The sequence below is a fragment of the Battus philenor genome, unplaced genomic scaffold (genome assembly GCF_028537555.1).
Source record: "Battus philenor isolate CCGP_79_NKW_IND1 unplaced genomic scaffold, ilBatPhil1.0.hap1 SCAF_22, whole genome shotgun sequence".
Classification (NCBI taxonomy): Eukaryota; Metazoa; Arthropoda; class Insecta; order Lepidoptera; family Papilionidae; genus Battus; species Battus philenor.
In genome coordinates, this window is record NW_027181685.1 from 8,496,002 (window position 1) to 8,512,301 (window position 16,300).

At 32.0% G+C, this 16,300-nt stretch overlaps 1 non-coding gene across 1 annotated transcript; it reads left to right on the forward strand.

Moving 5' to 3' along the window:
* The first annotated feature begins 2,452 nt into the window (after positions 1-2,452).
* Positions 2,453-2,534, forward strand: TRNAL-AAG (transfer RNA leucine (anticodon AAG)). Its single transcript has one exon. It is a non-coding gene; the product is annotated as a tRNA-Leu (tRNA).
* The last annotated feature ends 13,766 nt before the right edge of the window (positions 2,535-16,300 follow it).

Here is a 16,300-nt window from a genome sequence, read left to right on the forward strand (position 1 = left end):
TCAGCAGTATAGGTTGGAAAATTCTGTTCCCAACATTGTAATTTTGTTAAGAATTTTTTTACCAATTTCAATCAGTGTCGCTAGTTGTGAAAGAAGCTTCTCAAAATTGAAGTTGAAAAAAAATTATCTTCGTTCTACAATGAGTCAATTAAGACTACAAAATCTTGCAATATTATCAATAGAACAAGAAATTACAAATAATATAAATTTTTAAAGCATTATACACAATTTTTCTAGTATGAAAGCTAGAAGAGTAGATATTATTTAAATATATTTACGAGTGCATACAAATATGTCTAAAAAAATTACTCTGTGTATTAATTAATATTGATTAAATAACTTAATAATTTATTTATGTGTAATTAACACAATTTATTTATTTATTAATTTATAAAAACCACAATTTGATTGACTTATAAGAGAAAGGGCGGCAAACTGGAGATCGCCCCGGGCGGCAAAAGTTCTAGGTACGCCACTGCTGTTAAGTATAGCAGTTGACGTGTTGCTTTACGAAATAAAAGAATAACGTTGACGTTGTGAAAGAAGAATAATTAGTATAGGTGTAGAAAAGAATTTTATAAATAGAAAACGTCTGCAACAAAAGAATGTTATCGCGAATTCTTGACGTGTAATATATGATTATTATTATATGTACTAAGATAATTTTTTTCGTATTTTTGAGTAAATATTTACATTCATTCGCATTTATTTTTTTACACAAAATTTATTTCGTTCTCTGGCTTGCGCTTGGTGTAGACGTGTTTTATAAAAGTTAGGCTCTTCATTCGTAAAATAGTAATTAAACACAAATTTAATTAACAAAATAGACGAATAACAAAACCAAAATTAAAATAGAAAACAATTAAAGAACTGATTATGTACAAGGTTATAGGTGATTTAAAAGGGAGAGTATGTAGTTAATTTGTCAGTAAAAAGCTTTTTAACCTACTTTCGTGTAATATATTTTATGTTATGCGATCATAGGCCTCAACGGCCCAACAGCCTTTGGTTGCAGGTGCCTATGTACCTCACCCACTGCCATTTCAGACAAGCTTCGACGTACATCGGTAGCCTTAGTTCTTATGCGAAACTCATTGCGGATTGGATCTCGTAACGAAACTTCGAGCATAAATATCTCCATTGCTCTCTGGGAAAATCTGAGTCTTCTTAAATTACCCTAAGTATTATAGTATATTGGTTTAGTATAGATGCTATGTTCAAAAAACTATTTATATACAATTTAAATGTAAATTTAACTTTGTTTTGTGTTATGTTACAACAAACTAGCAGTTTATTGTAGTGTTGGAACCAATGAAACTCATACTTATTGTATTGTTATTGTATTATTAACACTTGTTATAAAAAAATTAAAACTTTCTTACAAATATTCGTAAACTAGAGCATGCGTTATATGTGTATTTGTGTTGGTTAGTCTAAAATATAGTAAGAGATTCAAAAACAAAATACATTGAAATGTAGACAATAAGAGAAACATGTTGCAAAGTTTTCAAGTCTTCTCAATATCTTGTACTAAGAGTAGAAAGTTTTGTGTGAAAACACGAGTATTACTTTTTGGTATAATTATTAATAGCATAACCGTTCAAAACCTTCCTGATATTGATAGTACTACTCCTAAAATTATGATGAAATATAAAAATATTACTGCTATCGATCGCTTCTGTACATGAAAATGTAATTTAGGTATACTTTATATTCTCCTTTCAACGCCTGTATATTAGTAATTAAATAATACGTATAGTATTTCAAGCTTCTTGAAGCCATTTTTCGAAATTTGAAAATTTTGCTATCCGCTATTAAATATGCATTCAAAAGATGCGGAATGTTATTTTCCTTACAAAAATATTTAATTGATAAAGGTAAATAAAAGTACGAAATATATGTATTGGATTTAGATATTAACAGTTGATACAGATAATTGTTTAAAATTTAATAAATGGTAGCGACAGTACACCTCAGTAATTATTTTAGATGCTGGTTAGTTAATTACGATCGATGTTTGGATTTTTTTGTTTATGAAGGAATAAAATTACTCACATTAGTAATTTGTTTTAATTTCCCTCTAACTATGACACTCGCAATATAAATTTAAACATCGCAATAATTCGACAAACAATCGAAGTAAAAAATAATCTTTCAAAGAGCCGTATGTGGCTTGCAAGCCGCAGGCTAGCCATTAAATATTATGAAATTAAATATTTTATAATAATTACACACCTATTAGTTATCTTTGCACCTTGGGTAATTGGTACAGAATATCTGAAGGCGTTAACTCATCAATAGACAAGTTATAAAAAGAGTGCATAAATAAATAAATGTTTATGTAGTATTATTTGTTATAGTTTTCGAATAAATTAAGATTAAACAATAAAGTATATTATATACATACTAAGTATATAATATCTAATGATAATTTTGAAATGGGTAGACACAGGGTAGCGTGGCCGAGCGGTCTAAGGCGCTGGTTTAAGGCACCAGTCTCTTCGGAGGCGTGGGTTCGAATCCCACCGCTGCCAATTATTTTTTATGATCAAGTTTAATTTAATGTGAACGATATCTTAACTAACCGTTATGAAAATTAACCTTGTCTTCCTCTGAAAATGAAATTCTTGATTAATTTTTAATAAAATTTTGTTACATATTTTACTTCATATTAATATGAAATCTAATAAGAAAAAAATCTTTTACGTATTTATGTTCAATAAAATTAATACAAGATTTAAAATATTTTTTTTAAGATTTACAGGACCATATTTTATTACGTTAATTTAATTTTGTTATACAACAACAGCGAATCAATTTCTGTACTACATGATATATATGTATAGATAACAATTTGAGATAACATAATACCACACTACTTGTGTTACATTATCAAATGTAAATTTGGTATGATTTTATTTTTAGCTAGAGCTATGTAAGAGCGTCATAATAGTATCGTAAAATATATTTCAATCCTCTTTTTCTTCACTGCTAATACGGGTTACAGGCGTAATTCGATAAAGGCAATACATACGCAATCATTCTTCGTATAATGACTATAAGTAATGTGTGCTATTTTGATCTGAATGCAGACCAATCTAACAAACTGCGCTTTGAATGACTGCATTCGATTAATTTTTAATCTCAGCAAATTAGACAATATTTTCCACCGTTCTCGGCTAAGACGTCTGCTTATTTCAAAGCGCCATTCCTTGCTTACCACTCTTCTGTCCGTCTTTTTTTCTTTCACTTCACTTATCTAATTATCTTCTTTACTTCTAAGTTTGTATTCCTATAACAGTACTGACTTTATTAACTCAATACAATCTGTCCTTCTCTGGCATGCATTCCAAAAAAATACTTCAGCATTTTACTAATAATAATAAAGTAAGTTAAATGAAACAATACAATAATTGCTATTTTTCACATCGACCGTCAATAGATCTCTTCACTCTTTTGACGTTGAGTTCGCCTTCGTACGTAGAACAAAAATGTAAAAGAAATCAATAAATATTGCGTTCGATGTAATAAAAATATACTGTGTTTTTAACCCTCTTTACCACCCACAAGCCACTAAAAGTCAAGGTAAAACGCCCTTCCTATATCGGGTTGCCGAAGTAATTCGACGAGTTAATTGCCGTGAATGGAACCACGTGATCATATTGCGACTAAATTGGCACCTCTTGTTTTTCTACCAACCTCCACTGTTCCCGCTTCATTTGATAACTAAAATAGCAATGAATACCAATTTATTTTTCGTGAATCACGAACCTTATTACAATACATCTAAGATTTAAAATAGCGCAAGTCTATGGTAAAAGTTATTTAGTACAAACACGTGTATGCCGAACGATTTTAACGCAAATTCAATTAGAACTACCATAGCATACTTTATAAACCTTAACTTTATAAACAGATGGATGAAAATCGCTTGCACAATAGGTCGAATGGATTTTGTAGATTTAAACGTTGTGGCCATTTCATCGCCCAGTACCGATGACGCTGTCGATGTCAACTGCAAAGAAATCAATGTCAATGGAAAATACTACGTTTTTGCCTTGTCCACGTGACTTTTGTAAAGAAAATTATAGAAAGAACTCGAAAAGTTTCTTTCAAACAATAATATTTAGGTAGTAACTTTTGACTTTATTACTGAGGTGCTTACCTAAACCTTCTTTAAACGTAGCGTATGTTATACTGATTATTATACCCTATCAAGAAAAAAGGTTTCAGAAACAATAAATAACTTAATGATAATATAATGAAAAATCACTTTTCGAAACTCGGATTACTACATATATAAAACCATTATTATTTACTCTCTATCCCTGCAGACTTTATACTCTCAGAAGTTATTGACCAGTCGCATTATATTTTAAAAAATGAATTGATTTAACACATTTCATAGTTATCACTTTGTACTGGGAAATAGGTGTAAAAGCTAATAAGCGTTTTGCTAATAAACTAGGTATACATTTACCTCTTCAACGCTTTTATAAATTTAACCATTCATCTTGAATACGATTTTTCACTATGCATAAAAACGATTTCAAACAATAAAGCAAAAGCCAATATTGCATGGTGAAACTGACAATTCAAAGTCTAATTATCGTTTCACATTCACACTGGCAAATCGCCACTTCGATATTCAATTTGGGCATTGTGCCCGGAAACGTCACCCTGTCAATTTGACGGTCAATTTACGTCCGCCGGTGGCTGGGATTTGAGAGGATTACGTACAGGCGGTGCGCAGTAACGCCCTCGACAATACCGCGATTTACAGGCGGCCTTTTATGAGGAAAATCGATATTTAAAATGTGTATTGATATTTTAAAAGTAAAAGAAAATTCTTAATGAATCGGTATTATCAGCAACAATAAACGACAGAATTAATATTACTTTACGATATCATCATTTCAACCATAAAATGTCAACTGCTGAACAGCCATAGATTTCCAAGAGGACTGGTTTGAAACGACCTACATACGGCCGGTTTCTTTTTATGTGTGTAAGTATTTATATAGGAATCAGTAGATCTATAGATCATCGAAAGTAACTAACATAGCACAGGTGATAGGCAAGTGGCAACCACACAGCACACTACAGATGGCCGCAGGGGCCTTAAAGTTTCGGACCGTTTAGTGCAGCATATATCTACAAGGTAAACAGCCAATCTTGTTAAGATTGTCCGAAAACACTGGATATAGGTCGCTTTCAACAGATACTGTTGGAAATCCACGGAGAAAGCCTTTGTCCAGTAGTACATATCCTACGACTGAAATGATGATGACAATGTTAAAATTCATATTTTAATTGATTCTTTTACCTGCCTTGTTAAAAAACCGTTCGTTTTTAAATACCTAAAATAATAACACTGTACATAATAACGATAAGAAATTTTAAAAGCTATACATTTACATAACGAAGAATAACTTAGTACATAAAAATGATAGCTTCATCGTTTCAGACCATAGATGCCCACTGCAAAGCACAGGCCTCTCTCAGAGATATATACGGAGTATATAATACCATTATCGCTACGCTCGGCAAGTTGTCGATCGCAGTGTGGTATTATGGTACGTAGAGGACGTGTTTGTGATCAGTGGCAACCCTATATAATTAATGCACAAAATTACGTAAATCATAATACATTGTAGCACAGTAATCGAACCCGCGACCTAGCAAATCATAGTGCTCTACCGCTTAACTACGAATGCACAACACAAGAAAAAAATTTATTTCAAATGAAATCTTTAAATTTTGCTGAGCTTCAAAAACGTCCTGAAATTACCTTTAAGCGGTATCCTTTACAGTGGATGATAAATTAAATGCCTACATTTTCTATTACATAAATAAAACAATGTGAGAAGAAAAATTACATAAGTACATTTTCTTTTCAGCGAAATAAACACAGAAAGTAAAAAAGTTTAATTTCTTTTTTGTGTTTGATCTTAGTTTAGGAGATATTATGTAACATTCGTTTATAAAAGTATATGTTTTATTGAAATACACAGTAAAACGTCTGTTTGGTGCCTTTGGACATTGTGTTATTTATCTTTAGTGAACGAGTTACTGTGAAGTAAGCCCGAGCCTTCCTGGAATCAAACGTTTGTCTGAACCTTACATCTAACAATGGAATTTATCCTAAACACACGTCTCTTTTGTATTCGATCGCAATAAAAATGCTTAAAGATTTTTCATTTTATATTGTTTTAATGTTTATATACGATAAAAAATATTTCTTTTTTTGTGATTTATGCATGTTCTAAATTTTAATTAAAAATAATCTAATTTGTATTGAACATTAATTTAAGTACATTAATGTTTTATTCAATTACAGAGTAATTGGTTATATATGTACAAGATTTAAAGGATTTTTTTAAATGTATGGTTGTGCTTGTAAATTAATACAATTTAAAAAATTAACTAATTAAAATTAATTACTGTTTCTGTCTCTGCAAACTTTGTACTCCCAGAATTAATCATCCTGTATCATTACAATAAAAAACAGTTAATGTAGCATACTTCAGAGCGAGCACTATACACAGGTGAATGGAAAAAAGTGCAAAAACGCTTTAGAGCCTTTTGTTGGAAAATGAGCTGTACATTAAATTCTTTAAAACTTTAATATCTGTAAACAATTCCCCTGAATAACCAATTATATACAACCAAATCACTTGTTCACGCAACTCGCTTTAGATAACCTGTAACTATATTCATGAGACCCAAAATACAAGTCTCGCCTAGTTTTAGTCTCGCTGTAATTCCTTGTATTTTACTTTTACTCATTATTACTACACATATTAGCCTTTAGACGTCCACTGCAAGGCATAAGCCTGCCTCTAGAGATTGCTACGATCCTACTTGCGCTGCCCGCATCTAGTGATTTAATGCGGCTTCAACTATGTCAACGGTCTATCTAGTGGAGGTGTACCCATAGCGTCTATTGGCTCGTGTTTGCCATTCGATATAATTTGACCTCAGCGGACATCGGCTGCACGAGCGATGTACCTTACTACCACTTCAGACGAACAATTCCTAGATCTACGTCGGTGACCTCGGTTCTTCTGCGGATCTTCTCATTTATGATTAGTTCTCGCAGCGAAACTCCGAGCATATGTCTCTCCATTACTCTCTGCTTGACCTACTATTACTAAATACATAGCTGAATATGTTTATATTGCAGACCTTCGTTAAAAAGTGACAGGTGGCTAAAGAAACTAGTTGCTAACACGTGATACACACCACAAGAACCTGAAATTATTGTTACTTTTTATTTGACAAATGTTAAGTATGTTATTTTAATGCAGCGTGAATTTCTCTTCGTTGTCGTGCTATATGTACTCGAACAATGAAGCGATTGGCCGAGCGTCCGGTGCAAACTTGGTGGAGATGTCGCAAGAAGTGGTCAACTTCGTATTGTTTGTTTGGTATAGAACATCACTGCTGTTGCCGACAACGTCAATGATAATTTACAAACATCAACGACACCTTACAAGCCTTGAAAGCGAACATTGAAGAAGATTTCGCTAATTTAGAGTCCGATTTTTTGCTAGCAACAATTGAAAACTTCGTAATATGAGCGCAATAACGCAAGGTCTGGGGAAATGGTCTCCTGAGCGATATAAGTTTCTTCAATCAATGTTATCAATCTTACATTTTCAAATAAACTTTTTCAACAAGAGCTGTTTTTTAATTAATTTATTAACGAAGTGACTGCTAGTTCAAATTGTGATATTACTTTTATAAGCAATGTCTATGACATATAAAAGATTGTTAGTTGAGTTTTTTCGCAGTTAATAAGTTTTTTCGATTTTAATGTTCATACGATTCCCCGCAATATTTTAGAGATAAAACAAAAAAAGTGTATAAAAATGTAAAAACGTTTTTGGAAAGGATGATTACTTAAAGGTTTAATAGATTTAAAGAGGTGTGACTATATAATTATCAAGGATATCCCTCTACCTTTTTATTTCCAGATTAAAAAAAAATCCATCCCATAATCGTGGCTAACCGCGTGATCACTAAATTAGCGCAATTTGTTCTCGGTTACAACTAATTAGACTTAAAATATTTTAACTCAACCCTAATTGGATATGCGGGGATGTAAACAAAATAACAAACCCTTGTGGTTAGTACAAATGAGGTCACATCAAATATCGTTAAATAGGTTATTGCAAAGGCAAATTTACACACCATACCTATATAAGTTTCTAGACATGATACATCTTCTTAATTAGCTTTGACTCTTCAGAAGTAAAAAATGATCCTCTCACAGTATTTATTTGCAACTTTTAAATTGTATTTTTAAGTGTACCAGTAAATTACATTTTTATTCATATTTGTGATTACTTAGCGAAACTTTATTACTGATTTAAAAATCCAATTAGCTTATCAAAACATTATTTACAGACCACTCCGTGTCATAAATTATCTTTTTTCAGTTGAAAACCTAATTAAGTCTGAATTAGGAGACTAATGGCTAATAGCAAATTTTATCGTCTGTCCATGTTAAAAGTGGACGTCGCTGCGTGTGCCCGACAGTAGTCTCCATTCTAGAATCTTAAAGCTTCAGCGGCCATGTGTTCTGTGTCTTATGTCCACACTGCCTCTCCAATTTACGCTGAGTTTTATCGGCTATTTCCGTTCGTCTAAGAATGAGCAAACAGGTACTGCAGTGCTAGTAATCTTATTATAATTTAGATTAAACAAATAGTGTTTATTTTTACAATGGTAGAGGTGGCGTATTTATGTACTCCTATAATCTTATATATTTTTGATGTACATCTTTCCTGTTCCCAAAATTATAGCGTAACAACCACTATCTTTAAGGTTCATTCTATCCATATAAAAGAAAAGGATATAAAGAACTATACTTTTTCTTCATCAATATATGTCAGAATTAATGTTCAAAGGTTCCTAATCTACTAATGGCTCCGATTATATATATATAAATATATATATATATATATGTGTCATAATTAATGTTTTATTTCATATCGTGAATCAAACCCGCGACCTACGATCGCAAGTCTAATTTCTGTCGCTGGGTTACAACTGCTCGTTTACTAACAATATCATATAATTAGTCGAAAATGGAATTAATTTTTTAGACAAAAATTTTTGTTTAGACGATTTTTGTTTAAAAATTACGCACCTATTATGAAAGCCGCGGAGCTCTATAATAAAAACTGTCTACCAAGAGAGCGCAAATCCAAAGTGTACAAAATAAATGTACTGAAGTGAAAGACGGTGTAGATGATGTCCTCGAGACTAGCATTTATATCTATCAAAATGACCTCTGAGTCTATGATAGGCACCTTTAATTACTAGGCCAACTAAACGTACTCAAGGTGTGGAGCGAAAGCTTGACATCATTATAGTATTGTTACGGTAAGGCGTATCAATAGGTTACGGATTTGTTCTTTCGTGACTTTGACATAAGAAAGTTGTGCCCGTCAGTTATTGCCTGATACGTTGTCGTTAGTATTTTAAGTCGGCGTTTCACTTTACTCAACACTTAAATTCAGACGTCGTAATCTTCTTATATACAGTCAAGCTCTTTGAAATTATAATAACGACCAAGGCGCTCTCAACAGATAAACGAAGCATTTAAAAAAGGTTCGTAAAAGTGTCAAAAATTTCCTATGACAATATTTTTTATATTTCACTGATATATTTTTTTATATTAAAACTTGTTTCAACATTTTTTTATTTACATTCTGTCAAAGTAGAGTAAAAGGTTAACGGTAGAGTATATTACAAGCTTAACAATTAACAAGTAATACCTAAGAAACTTATAATATTCTTTGAATAGGTATGCCTTGGCTTAACAATATATATTTATGCTAATATATCAATAATTTTTTATACGAAAAGAAAAATTTTAAACTTCTGTATGAATTGCCTAATTGAAGCAGTATTACGTTTCTTTATCTGGCAATCTGTTTTTGTTCTCTATTAACCCCGGTCCTTAATTATACAGATTTCACGATACCAAATCACAAAGTGAATACTCCTTTAAAGTTACTTTCGTGCACTAGTTGCTGAAACTTATAATTTCATATAAATAGTATAAAAAAAGGACGAATTCCCGAATTTTCAGAAATAAGTATGGACACCGAATCGTTGTGTAAATCGATTTAGGTCGCAAATCGTATCTTATTGTTGGAGCAACAATGGCAGGGATATCATCGATTCCTTTGCCGATTCACATTCGACTCACGTTTCTATGTAACCCATCAGAATGGAGATGCCTTCCCTAAAGGCGCTGCGACGTGAAAGCAAAACATATTATCATATTCTATGAACTCGATTAACAAAGAAATCGATTCTCGTGAACTTAGAAAAATATTTTCTGACAATGAAAATTATACATGAGAAATAGGAGTATCTTTTTATACGAATGTACGTATTATATTTTTAAAAGTTTACGTAATTTTTTTGTAGCTTTTTATTGCAGCAAGTCATTTACGATCATCGTAAAGCTGATCAATGATCACATATATCTCAATACAATTATCATAATTTCAGCCGATTTTCAATAGGACCCGTTGAAAAATGTTTTTCACCAACCTTAACAAGGTCGTCTATCCACCTTATGTGTGCTATCTCTAATCCAAAACCTTGAGATCCTCAGCGGCCGTTCTGTGAGGTGAGGTCCACAACTAACGAAAACTCTTCCGTACTCAGAATTACACATTCAAGTTCTTAACAAGTTCGTATAGTTGTATTTTTTGTTTCATGCCGAAAAGTGATTTCAATATTAAGTTTCAGTTTACAAAATCTACGTGATGTTTAAAATCAAGATGGTTACTCCATATAGGTACCGTATAGGGGCACAGTTTTACAATAGACAAATCACTTGAGAGCCTTCACAAAATCTACCCTGATTCTATATGCATGACAAGACGTGGTCGCGACTTCATCCGCGTGGTATTTCACAAAAATGAAATTAGGTTTTTTTTGTTTTTTATTTAAATTGTTATTGATTTGCATATTACAAGAAAACCAATGTTTAAAAAATAAAAATAGCCTTAATTACTCATTAAACCAGCTACTTGCTAGTATAAGTCTTGTCCAAATAGATTAAACCATTTCAGAGATTAGCCGGAACAAACAGACAGACTAAAATTAAAAAAAAATGAATATTCGTATAAGTACCGTATATATATTCATATAAATGCAGAAAAAAGTGATTATTTTAATGTTACAAACAGACATTCCATTTATATTTTTTGTATAAATGAGATATTACAACGCAGAAAAGTAAGAAAAGGGTTAATTATAGCTTATATAACGTAACTATATATTCAAACGGAATAAAGTAATCGGAAACTACTACTTGTCAACTGATATAAACATACACAGTCGTCAAAAAGATTTAAAGCCTTTACATCGATTTCCAATCATTTGTATAATGTGATCATCCAAAAATATATTACATAAATTATTTTCTTTCTGTTGGAATGCGGTAGACTCATAAGATATGGAGTACAAACCCTGCAGGGATAGATGATATATAATAATTAATTAACGTAGTAAATGTATTCCAATTTATTACTGTATTATCGTTAAAAAGTGAATATGCTATACATTAACACCTTCAAATCTTTTACACGTCTAAATAATCAACGTTTATGTATATACATGTAAGATGGTATTGCAGATTAAAATGGTGGATTACGGCTTTTCATTTACGTAACCTGAATAATCAACTTATCCGTGTTATGAAAATAGCCGGGAGACATAATAATGTAAATTACACTTAAAACCATCCAAGAAAACGGAAAATCGGAAACGTTAGCGATTAAAAATTTACCCTAATAAACCTTTTACATCTATAAATAAACATTGTATGTATTGCAATGCTTTTTAATACTTAACATTGTTAGTTATATATATTAGCTGCGTTAATAAATAAAAATGGTTTTCCAACACAGTAAGGGGCGACATAAAACTGGCCATAGGAAAAACACGGACCTTCAAGGTTGATCTTGTGCATCAAATCTTGACGACGTTGCATATGCAGTGCGGGATATCGTATTGTTTTTCTATAAGAACCTGTTACAAAGTAATCCTACTCAACAGTAAAGAGATCTGACATGCTACTGAGAGATACGTCAATATGCATGTATACTTTAAACTATATTATGATATTTGTACAATCTAAACTTTCTTTATCATTTCATTTCACTCAGTAAATACGTAGTGAAGTATATTTACTCAACAAAAATTAAGAGCCGCATAAAGTATGAGATTGAAATAACATGTAGCAATTTCCCGAGAGGGTGACGCGACCACGAGAGTAATTTGGGCGAACGCTTTTCATCGAATGAATGACGTATGTTAGGTTAAGGTTAAGAAAACATTGACCTTTGTACTATTAAACGTAGAATGAATAGACATGGCTTACTGAATTTTTACGCGACATTTTATATTTCAAATTTTTTTTTATTCCTCTAAAAAGTTAAAACCTTTTTTAATATATATAACTAAACATTAAACTTTTGATCTGTATTTTATAATCATCACCATCTATCACCATTTCAACTGTAGGTCTTCCATAGTCGAACATAGGCCCACGTCGTAGATTTCTAAAAGATCTGGTTGGAAACGGTCAGTATCCAGCGTCGTTTGTCTACCTTGTTGGTACGCGTTCTACACTACCCTGCCGGTCCGTGGTCTCCACTCTAGAACCTTAAAGTCCCAGCGATCATAGTTTGTAGGCTAGGCGGCCTGTCTAATACCACTTTAATTTGAAATTCCGAGCATAACTCTCTCTCTGGCTGGTTGAGCGACTGTTGGCTTGCCAATAAGCGGCGAAGTTTTTAGTTATTAGTTATAGTTAGTATTAATACTCTGCAACTATACGATAAAAATAATTAATGAAACTAAATTATTGGTGATAACTATATTGAATTTTAACCGTATTATAATGTTGTATCATTAATTGATAAAAAAATTAATATTATGTTGCAGGTTTAACAGTAAATTGATAAAGATGAATACAAAATTTAAGCTGTATTACAAGTAATTAATATTTTAACTACTCTTTTTAATAACAAATTGGCTAATTAAGTTATTAAGTTTTTTACATCCTTGTTAAGAGTTTAGGTGAGCGGCTGTGTTCGTAACAAAGGATATTAATTAATATTATAATTAACATCATCCTTACTTATTGAAATGGTACTCTTTTTGATAAAAATTTTCTTACGCTCGAAATCCCTTTGCTGTAAGCTTAGGATAAAAGTAAATTATAAGCCTATACCATATTCCGGACAATTTAAATATTTGAAGAGGTCTTATCTACTACTTTTATTAAATTTCTTGTGGCGCATTTAATGTCTCATTTTTTAATATCTTTCTTTGACAGGTTTTAAACACAACACACCAGATTTTGATTTTAATTTTAAAAGAAGTTAAAGATAACAAAACGCAAGAAGACATATGTAAATAATAATTCATATGTAGTGTATTTCCGAAATAGATAATTTTCTTATATTAGATTATAACGATATAAATTGGTAAAATAAAAATCTTATTTCAAATATCTTGTTGAAAACTTAAAATGTTTCAACGCCTAGAATAATCCATAACTAACCATTCCTATAGTGTTTAAGAAACACGAACAGTTTATATTTTTTTACTTTACAATTAAATTCAACTTTAAGACAAATTTGAATTAAAGTTTTTGTGGCCAAGTTTATATCCAATAAATACATTTAAAAACTTTTAAGTTAAACGGTTTTTTGATATCCATATTGTGGTGGTTGTAGAAAAATATGTACCTAGTCCGCCATATTGGAACGGCATCCATCTTGAATTTTAAATTTTGACATAATCATCGTGTTTTACTAGTGTAGCCCTTTCATTTGATACCCATATTGAGGGGGTTAAGGAAAAATATGTAATCCGCCATTTTGTATCGGAGGCCATCTTAGATTTATAATGTTATTGATTTTATTATATTGTATTGTCATCTAAATTAAATGTGTGTACCAAATTTCAGATCAATCTGAAACGGGAAGGTGCTTAAATTTCAATTTCTAATTTTGACCCAAATAAACAAATTCCGTACGGGTCGAACTAAATGAAACCGTTTAAAAAAGACATCGTGACTTCCACTTCGAAATGAAATAAAAATAAAGTCGAAATTTCCTCGGAGTTCCGCAGAAGAACTAAAGTCACCAACGTAGCTTTAAGAATTGATTGTCTGAAGTGATTATGGGCAGGGCATATCGCCCGCGCAAACGAAGGTTGTTGGTGCAGCAAGGTCTTTAAGTGGCGACTACGAGTTGGTAGACGCTACGTGGATAGGCCCCACTAGTTGGACCGATGACATAGTCAACTTCGCAAGTAGTGGCTTAACGAGGGCGGCGCAATACCTGTTATTGTGGTAATCTTTGAGGTAGGCCTTTGCTTTGCAGTGGGGGACTATATGCCGACATAACTAATATGACATGCAATAAACGTGTTAAAAGAAATTTGTTTAATATAATTATTCCAAAAATAAATAAATTGTAATACTCTATCTAAATGTTATTAAGTCTATATTTGTGATTATTTCACACATGCGACGTGATTTCCTTCGAGTATCGATGGTACTGCTCCGTCGCCTTGGTTAATGTATTTACTTAGTTTGTATTGCTTCCCTGTGGTTCCAATGATTTGTACAATAAGCCAAGCAAACCAACGAATTGATATTATTAATTTAAAATTTTATTTATAATAAAAATCTGTACGGGGAACTTTTTATACAATATAAATGTACATTCATGGATAGTACCTGAAAATTACTGTTCCAATTTGAATGGCGACACAATAATTGTACCAGCTAACCGTACTTACGTACTTAACAAGCTAACATACTTATGTCGTAACTTTCTTACGAATTATGATGCACTGGTGTGCGTTGGGTAGAACTGGTAGCTTTTTAAAAAATACTTAACATATTTTTAGAACAACCTAGAATACCGATGGTAACAATGGCAGAAAAGCTAGTTATCATCAAAGTTAAACAGAACGATGATTATATAATATAACGCTGGAATCGAATAAATGAATTGGAATGTGTCCTATTAGAAATCTTTGCCTAAGCCAGTAGTGGAACTTCACCTGAAATGATAATGATGATTTTTAAAAGTGTATCAAAAAACTATAAAATATATATAATTCCAGCACGTCGTTGACAGCTATACTAATTATAGACTGTGTTACAGCCGACAGAGTTCTCATGAAATAGCGAAACAATTAAATGATACGTTCGTCCTTTCAATTCTTGACGCCTACTTCAAGATAGAGCCCCCCCTCCCCGAGTATATCTGTGGGGGAATATACTATAATCGCCTCGATTGACAGGTTAGCGATCGCACTGTGGTATTATGGCGCACAAAAGACGCTGCTGCCCATTCTTTGGGAACTTGTTTATGAGCAGTAGCACCAATTTTGAATTATGTATAATTGTATCCCGGGAATCAAACTCACTACCTACGATCGCGACTCTCACTCCTAAATCGCTGGGGTACCACTGCTCAATGATACATTCGAATGTACCTAAATAAAAAAAAATTAAAGTTATAAATTTTATTACCACATACGCAAATAATATTTATTAATTTGTAATAATTTTATAAAAGGTAGTTTTTTTTTTAAATGACAACACTACTCGACCCCGTCACTCTTTTGACAACTTCCAGTAAAAGGATTGAGAGTGGTCGGGTTGATACAGCGTTTTGATTATTGAGTCGGGAGCTCGGCTACTCCTTTGATAACCATCGAGGTGATAAGTTATCTAGCGGAAACTATGCTAGTTAGCCTATAAGAATATTAAAAGTGGAATAACAGTATTTACTGTGCGGAGATTTTTTTAGTTAATTTGTTTGTGGGTCTTAGATGAGAGTGTGCTTTTAATTATACATAGCTATATATAATAAAATTTTTATCATAGTTTTTCAATTTAATATTAATAGATCCCGGGAATCATAGAAAGTTTTCCATATAAAAATATAACGTTTCTTATTCAAATCCACTACGAAAAAGCTCGTAGAGACCCACAAGAACCTGTATAATGTCAAGTTGTGGCGTAATTAAAAACCTTTTTTAATCGGTCTGATTATAATTGCCTAACTACCCACCTAAGATTATTAATAACAACTCACACTGAATACACTCGTAAAACTATATAATATATACGTCTAGATACCCTGTATATATACGTAATACGTGAACCATGAAAATAGCCGGGAGACATTTAAAAACGAATTATCATTGGTCCTCTAGGAAAGCGGCAAGTCTTTGA